We start from the raw sequence: 7,743 nt of genomic DNA on the forward strand, positions 1-7,743 counted from the left end.
ACAATGAGTCAACATTTGCCTCCACTGAGGCTCGAACCCACTCCCACTTCCACTATTATTATTTTATTTTTATCATTATTAGTATTATTATTATTATGAAGATGCTCTCATTCACCACCAACATCATTGTAAATGCTATATCTAAATGCAAGGAACTCGGATTCAATCAATAGTGTTTGATAATGACATTGGAATGTATGATATCACTTTACAAACCAACAAATGGTACATCATATCAAATGTCATTGTCAAACATGTCCGGACGAACTGTACTATAAAGTACTTGATCACAAATACAATTACACATGAATTTTAAATGATCGGACCGGTGTCCAAACAAGTGACAATGATGACACGCCATTTGCTCCCATGTATGTGGTTTATTTGTTTCTACTTATTTTAGATGCAATTTAGCTATTTACAATTTCGTTATGTTTTATTAAAAATATATAAGTATCAAGACTATTTCTTTGATTTTTATTAATTTAACTTTTTTTTCTCTCATTATTATATGACTACTTTAACCAATTAAGAACCACTAATTTAAAAATATGCATAGGGCATTGGTTTAATCGTGCAACGCGCGTGTGATAACTAGTTATGATATAAGAGTTGTAATATAATATATAATTTTTTGAACAAAAATATCCCTACTGTTATAAGTTTTATTATCTTTCTCCAATATTATTACCATGTACATGCATACATACACAATATTATTTCTTATATTTTTGAATGGTAATAATGTATGTAGGCACGCTATTATAAGAAATAAGTTTGATATAATTATTAAATGTTACCATAACTATATTTAGTAGTTATATTATCCTTACTTTAAGAATGTTAATCATACCATAATTATTATTCAAATTATATCAACTATACTTTTAATATAATATGATGAGATATTGTCCCATGCAATGCAAGGTCTAAACTTATATAATTAAAAATAAAGTATTGTTATAACATTTATAATAAAATATAGAGAATTGGATGGTGTGTATCTCTTACTGCCCTAGGGAGGATAATGTGGTAGCTGATGCTTTAGCAAAGGTAGCGATCAACCGGCTATGACTAAATTTATTGAGTTTGTATGAGCTCCAGTTCATATTCTGGGTGATCTTGTGAATGATAGAGGCGCTACTGGTGTGTTCTTTCCTGTTAATTAAGATGGGCTTTGTCCTGGCTGGGGCTTTCTCCTTCCTTAAAGGAAGAGGGGGNGGGGGGGGGGGGGGGGGAGTGCAATTACTAACAAAACTTGGGGGTGTATTCAATCAAGACTTTTAAAGATTTTCAAAGTGATGGATTTTAATTGACTTTTGTAGAGTTTTTGTAGGCTTTCCTAGAATCTTTTAAACTTTCATGAACTTTGTGAAAGTTATAAATATCCGTACGACAAACATTTATAGACTTTTAAAAACTTTTTCATATTAAAAATTCTACAAAAGTCATTAAAACTCTAAATTGAATACACCCTTACAAACATTAATACAACCAACAACTACAAAAATATTTTTAAATTAAATAAAATTTTAATTAATATATTTTTGAATGCATTGAATATATTTTTATTTTTTTACATAATACATATATTAATAATTAATGAACATAAAATTATATTAATTAAATAAAATTTTAAAATATAATTTTTTACCAATTCTGCAACCAGCAGAAATTTCTGCTGTGAACAGCAATTTTTTTTGTTCATTAACAAATAATTTTTCATAGTAAAGTTTGGAACGTATTGTAAAATTGATGAAAAATTTATCTAGTTTAGACAGAGGAAAAAAAAAGTTTGTAGAGTAGAATCTTGAAAAATTAAAGGGTTAGATGGTTGGATTTCATCTATTTATATTAATGAAGAAAAAGTCTACCGAAATCCTATTCTGACAGAGTCTATGAAAGTTAATAACTTTTTGAATACCAATAGACTTTTAATGACTCTATAAAAGTCTGAACCGAATACCAGTATACTTTTAAAGAATTTTGAAAAGTCTAGATCCAACACCGGTAGACTTTTAAAGAGTTTTTAAAAGTCTAAATGCCAAAAGTCATGATTGAATACAACCCCCCTTAATGTTTGATTCTATATTATTATTGAAAATATAAATTAAAAATTATTAAAAATTTCTATGTAAACTAAATTAGTAGTAGAAGTACAAAATCTTTCGGGTTCATCACAAATTAAGATTTTGAGCCTGTCAAGATTAATTACTCTTGATGCAACCACATGCCCACATATAATTGACCATGAACAAAAACTGGTTTCTATAATAACAAACCAACATTCGATAGTGTTTGACCTTGACTTTTGTTGATGGTCATTGCATATGAAAGCATCAATGTAAATTGTTTTATGTTGTTGATGACCATGAACAAAAATTGGTTCCATTGCAAATGCTAAGAGTGTGGTCAATATTTCTCATTAACATCACATGTAACCCAACTTTTAAGATTAATGAATGATTTCAAAGTATATAATATTTAACAAATGATGTAAATATGTCATTCGATGTAATTTCAGTCTTTACTAAAAATTCTTCAGTTGATTAATAATTGTACACAAAATTAGCATTATTATAGACATTAAAAAAAGAAAATAAAAAAGTAACACTTAATTTGAAATAGTTAAATAAAATATAGTGTGCCAAATATTCATTCACATTACTAAGGATTCAATGTTGATATTAATATTTATTAATCAGACTATTACAATTTATTTTGTGATATTAATATTTATTAATAAGACCATTACAATTTATTTTGGATTACAAAAACTATTGCAACACGGGTGCCATGTTTATGGGGATTACCAATATAATACCACAATTAGTTCATTATAGTTATTTTAGAACTTCATTTTTTTAAGTTATTTATTTTTTCATTACAAACTTTCTATAACTTAATTAAAATTAGCGTGAAAAATTAAACATATTTTGTATTATTTTTGAAAAACTAAAGTTCTAATTTTTTTTATGACATGTATAATATATAATTTTCTAATCTTATAACAATTTAGGACAAAATCTATATATATGTATATATATAAAGCTATATATATAAAGCTTACCAAATAAAGTCATTATGTGTATACATAAATCAGTAATGACTTTATTTGGTAAGCTTTATATATATACATGTACCGAATTTTAGGTATTTACTTAAATATAATTTAATTTTGTTAAGTATTGTAATCTTATGTTGATTGATTTCAAATTTCAAACTAAATATTTTTTTTGTCTAAAATGAGCAGGAAAATGATACTTTTGTTTATATATATATATATATATATATATATATATATATATATATATATATATACATACTACAACTATAAATATATAAAAAAATAATTATATACTATTATTTTAAAAAATTATTTTAACATTGAGTATTAATATTTGACATATATTTAATATATAAAGGGTCAGGTTCCTGTGCAATCGTGCGGCCACCCACCATTAGGCACAAATAAATGCACTACAAAGTGTTCAGAAATGCCCTATTAGTTGTGGTTCATTTGTGCATTTCATTCTGGTGCATTTTAACACTGTGTGGTGCATTATGCATACGTAATGGTGCAATTTGCATTGGCCACACGAGAAACTCTGTCCGCATTTGAAATAGTGTGTGTGTGTGTGTGTGCGCGCGCGCGCGTGTATTTGCGTTCATGTGAGAACCGTATCTTAGGTGAGAACATGAGAGCTGCATGAGTGCACAAAATTTATTTCGGGTCTTCACTGTCATCCAGTCATGTTGGGAATAGATTGTCTACACTCATGCAGTAATTCGCAGGTTCTCGCATAAAGCATGGTTCTTATATGATCCTCAATGTGTGCGTGTGCGTATATATATACACACATATACATACATACATATATATATATATATATATATATATATATATATATATATATATATATATATATATTCATTTATTTATTGTTGTTATCATCATCTAAAAGCATTATGTGTCAACTCATGTTATAGCCCTAGTTTTGTCTTTTGTCTTTTTCTTTTTTCTCTATTTTTTTTACACAAGGTATACATTTTACTGTAAATGCTGTACACTTTTATTGAAAAAAAAATTATTCTTACTAAATATTATGCGCCATCACCGGAGTTCAATCTTGTGAACACCTATTTAGAATAGTAATAGAGGTGCTATCACACTAAATAGTAATCCGTAGTTGGCAAGTTTGGGTAATTATTTGTACATGGAGGTCCAACGAGTATTAGCAAAATGACACGTTAAGTCCACATATTTAATTCCTACCATTTTTTCATTCACGACTATTATTTTAGTGCAAAAATTTATCCTGCTGATCGTCCCTCCATTTAGGAAATGCTAGAATGGAATTATTAAGGGTATTTTTGTCTTTTCATAATTAGGATCCCAATTTAAGCATGAATAAAGGGATTTAAGTCTTAAGATCCCAATTTGCCGTTATCCTCCTTATCCTTATTCTCCTTCTTATTCATTTAAGAAGGACGAGGAGGAGAATGGCGATTTGAAATCTTAGGACTTAAATCTCATTGTTCATGTTCAAATTAGGATCTTAATTATGAAAGAACGAAAATACACTTATAATTTTATAGAGTTAATACCCAATATAGTTCTCGACTATAGTGATTTTACTCAATTTAGTCCTAAATGACTTTTTGTGCTCAATTTAGTCCTCGACTTTGATGGTTTTACCCAATTTAGTCCTTTGTTAAAACTTTTGTTAGTTGATGGTTAGAAATATGGTCATAATGGTAATTTCTCATCCTTTATCTCATTTGGGATGATTCCTTCTTCTTCTCCTTATTAAGATTCACATAGAAATGCAAATTTTCGTACCAAATTAACTTCAACCCTAAATAAATAAATACAGAGTAAATAGATATTTGGGTACGAAGATTTACATTTCTATGTGGGTCTTAATAAGGGGAAGAAGAAGGAATCATTCCAAAATGTGATGAAGATGAGAAATTACTATTAGGACCCTATTTCTAACTGTTCACTAACAGAATTTTTAACAAAGGACTAAATTGAGTAAAACCATCAAAGTCGAGGACTAAATTGAGCACAAAAAGTCATTTAGGGCTAAATTGGGTAAAACCACTATAATTGAGGATTATATTGGGTATTAACTCATTCCGACATGTCCTAAACGGGTGGTGACTTGCGTGATCAAATTTGGTACTAAAACAATAATTGTGGATGAAAGTTGGTAAGAATTAAATATGTGGATCAATACTGTCATTTTACTAATATTCGTAGGATCAAAATTAGTATTATTTGTTCTTTGTACATGTTCTTTACAAATAATTTTAGGTAGTGTAATTAATTATTCAAGGTAGGGAAGCTAATAAAGTTTGGGTATGATTAAGGTTAGTTCTCTCCAAGTTGTTAAGAGGCCAAGAAAAGAACATTATTGATATCTACTTTTTTTAAATTGTTCCGTTATACGTTGCATGATAACGGGAAACAACAACGAGAGACGAAAAAAAGAAACCAACAACAACAACAATTTTAAAAAAAAATATTTAAAAAATGAAATTGTAAATATAAAAAATATAGGTACGATGAATTTTGCAAATATTTTTCTTAATATACACAAATATTAATTATTTCATAATTAAAAATAGGAGAAATTGAATTTTTAGTCGTTTAGTTATACATGTGGTACAAACTTAATTAGTCCATGAGTTATATGTGTAACCATCTTTAACCCCTAAGTTAGGCGCGAAGTGGTGATTTATGACCCTCGACGACTATTTCTGCCAGCAATATATCACTTAATAAAGTGGTTGATTTGGTCATTCATGGATTAAAATAACCACTTTGAACATAACTTAAGAATTAAAGATGGTCACACATATAACTCAGGAACTAAGTCTATACCATGGGTACAACTGGATGACCAAAAACACAATTTTTCTTTAAAAATATTACAGTAATAAATAAAAATAGTACACTAAATCACCAATAAATAGTTAAATAGTACATTCAAATTATCAATACAAAATCAATTTTAAAATAAAAATACAATGGCTAAACTAGAAAGTATTTTTAAACTTAAACAACTAAACATTTTAATTTTTTTATATTTTCATTAACATCTTTAATAAAAAAAAAAATACAGACTTTGGATCATGCACATCTAAAGATAAGTTAGCAAACTATAAAGGATATCAATATTTTTCATTCTTACAAATTCATATTTTACTAATATCTCAAGTTGTTTTAGTAAGTTTTAGTGATAGAAACATTTTAAAAAAAAAAAAATACTTCAGACGCAAATAATCCTTTACTTCAAACGCAAATAATTCATCCTGTACTAGTGACCTTGACATAGTTTTCATGCAATATTAGTTCATGTATTCTACTATTCTAGGGTCTAGTATATATTTTTCATTAAGTCCACATCATATCATCTCATGAATCTCTGTGGGAACATTTTAAGCCGGATGATCATAAAATAGATGTGGTTGGTCCCTTACTCTAAATAGAATATATGCCCTTCTGTTTATGGGGATAACTTTGACTTTAAATTATCACCAAAAACAAATAATAATAATAATAAAATGCACTACACGTGTCATGTGTCGGTGTCCTATTGAGGGAAAAGACTACTAATAGTTTTTTTTTTTTTTTTTTTTTTGAGAACACTACTAATAGTTCATTTGGTCTACTGGTGTTTTGAATATTTTCTGTATGGAAACAATGTTCAATACTTGACATAGTGACACACGTACTTAAAACACTAGTGTCTAGTCCTCATAGGTTCAATTTAAAATAACCTAGTCATTAACAAATTCAACCCTTCACTTCTTTTTATATATACGATAATGTTATAGTATCTATTGATTAACATTTATCACAATCTGTAAATACATACTAATAACATGTAATAAATGTAGAGCCAATAAAATTAGTCCCACGAAAACTAAAAAATGTTTGTCCAATTATTGAATAAAATGATTGGTTCATATTATTTTAATTTTAATATTTTTTTATTGATTTTCCTACTTTACCATCTATTATATTATTTACTTTTCCTAAATACTCCGCATTCTGTTAGTGTAAACTTTAGTAATAGAATATTTCGTGAACTATTTTTAAGATTATCTTATTATCACACTCCTTATAAGTTATCTATATAAGATTACATATTTTTAAATTTGTCATTGTTAACTATCTTTATTCCTAGATAAAGGCGTTGCTTTGGTTTCAAATAATGGTGTTAATGATAGGGTAGATACGTTGGGCTGTCATTATGTGCCTAATAATGAGGGCACTAATGGGGAGAGTGAGAGTGAGGGGGTTGTGATTTTGGAACAGAAGAGAAGGAGGATAGATACGGATTGTGGGTTTCAGGGGGAGGGTGAGGCAGGTTCTAGTCCGATGATGGTTGAGGGTCAGTTTACAAGTGTGATTGATGAGGTGGGTCCTGGGTTCCAGGCCCACCGGGTCAAATGAGTTGCTTAAGTTGGAACTGCCGTGGATTGGGGAATCCACTGGCAGTTCATGTATTGTTAGGTTTTGTGAAGCATCATAAACCTGACATTCTTTTTCTTTCTAAGACTTTGAGTGGTTCTGAGCAGATGGAGAGGTTACGAGTCCAATTGAAATATGAGAGTTCTTTTTTTGTAAATGTTCAAGGACGTTGTGGAATGGTGGCTTAGATGTGGAGGTGGTGGGTTACTCAAACCACTATATCGACACATTGATTTCCTCTGGGTCGTCCTCGTCAA

The sequence above is a fragment of the Ipomoea triloba genome, chromosome 11, assembly GCF_003576645.1.
Source record: "Ipomoea triloba cultivar NCNSP0323 chromosome 11, ASM357664v1".
Lineage (NCBI taxonomy): Eukaryota > Viridiplantae > Streptophyta > Magnoliopsida > Solanales > Convolvulaceae > Ipomoea > Ipomoea triloba.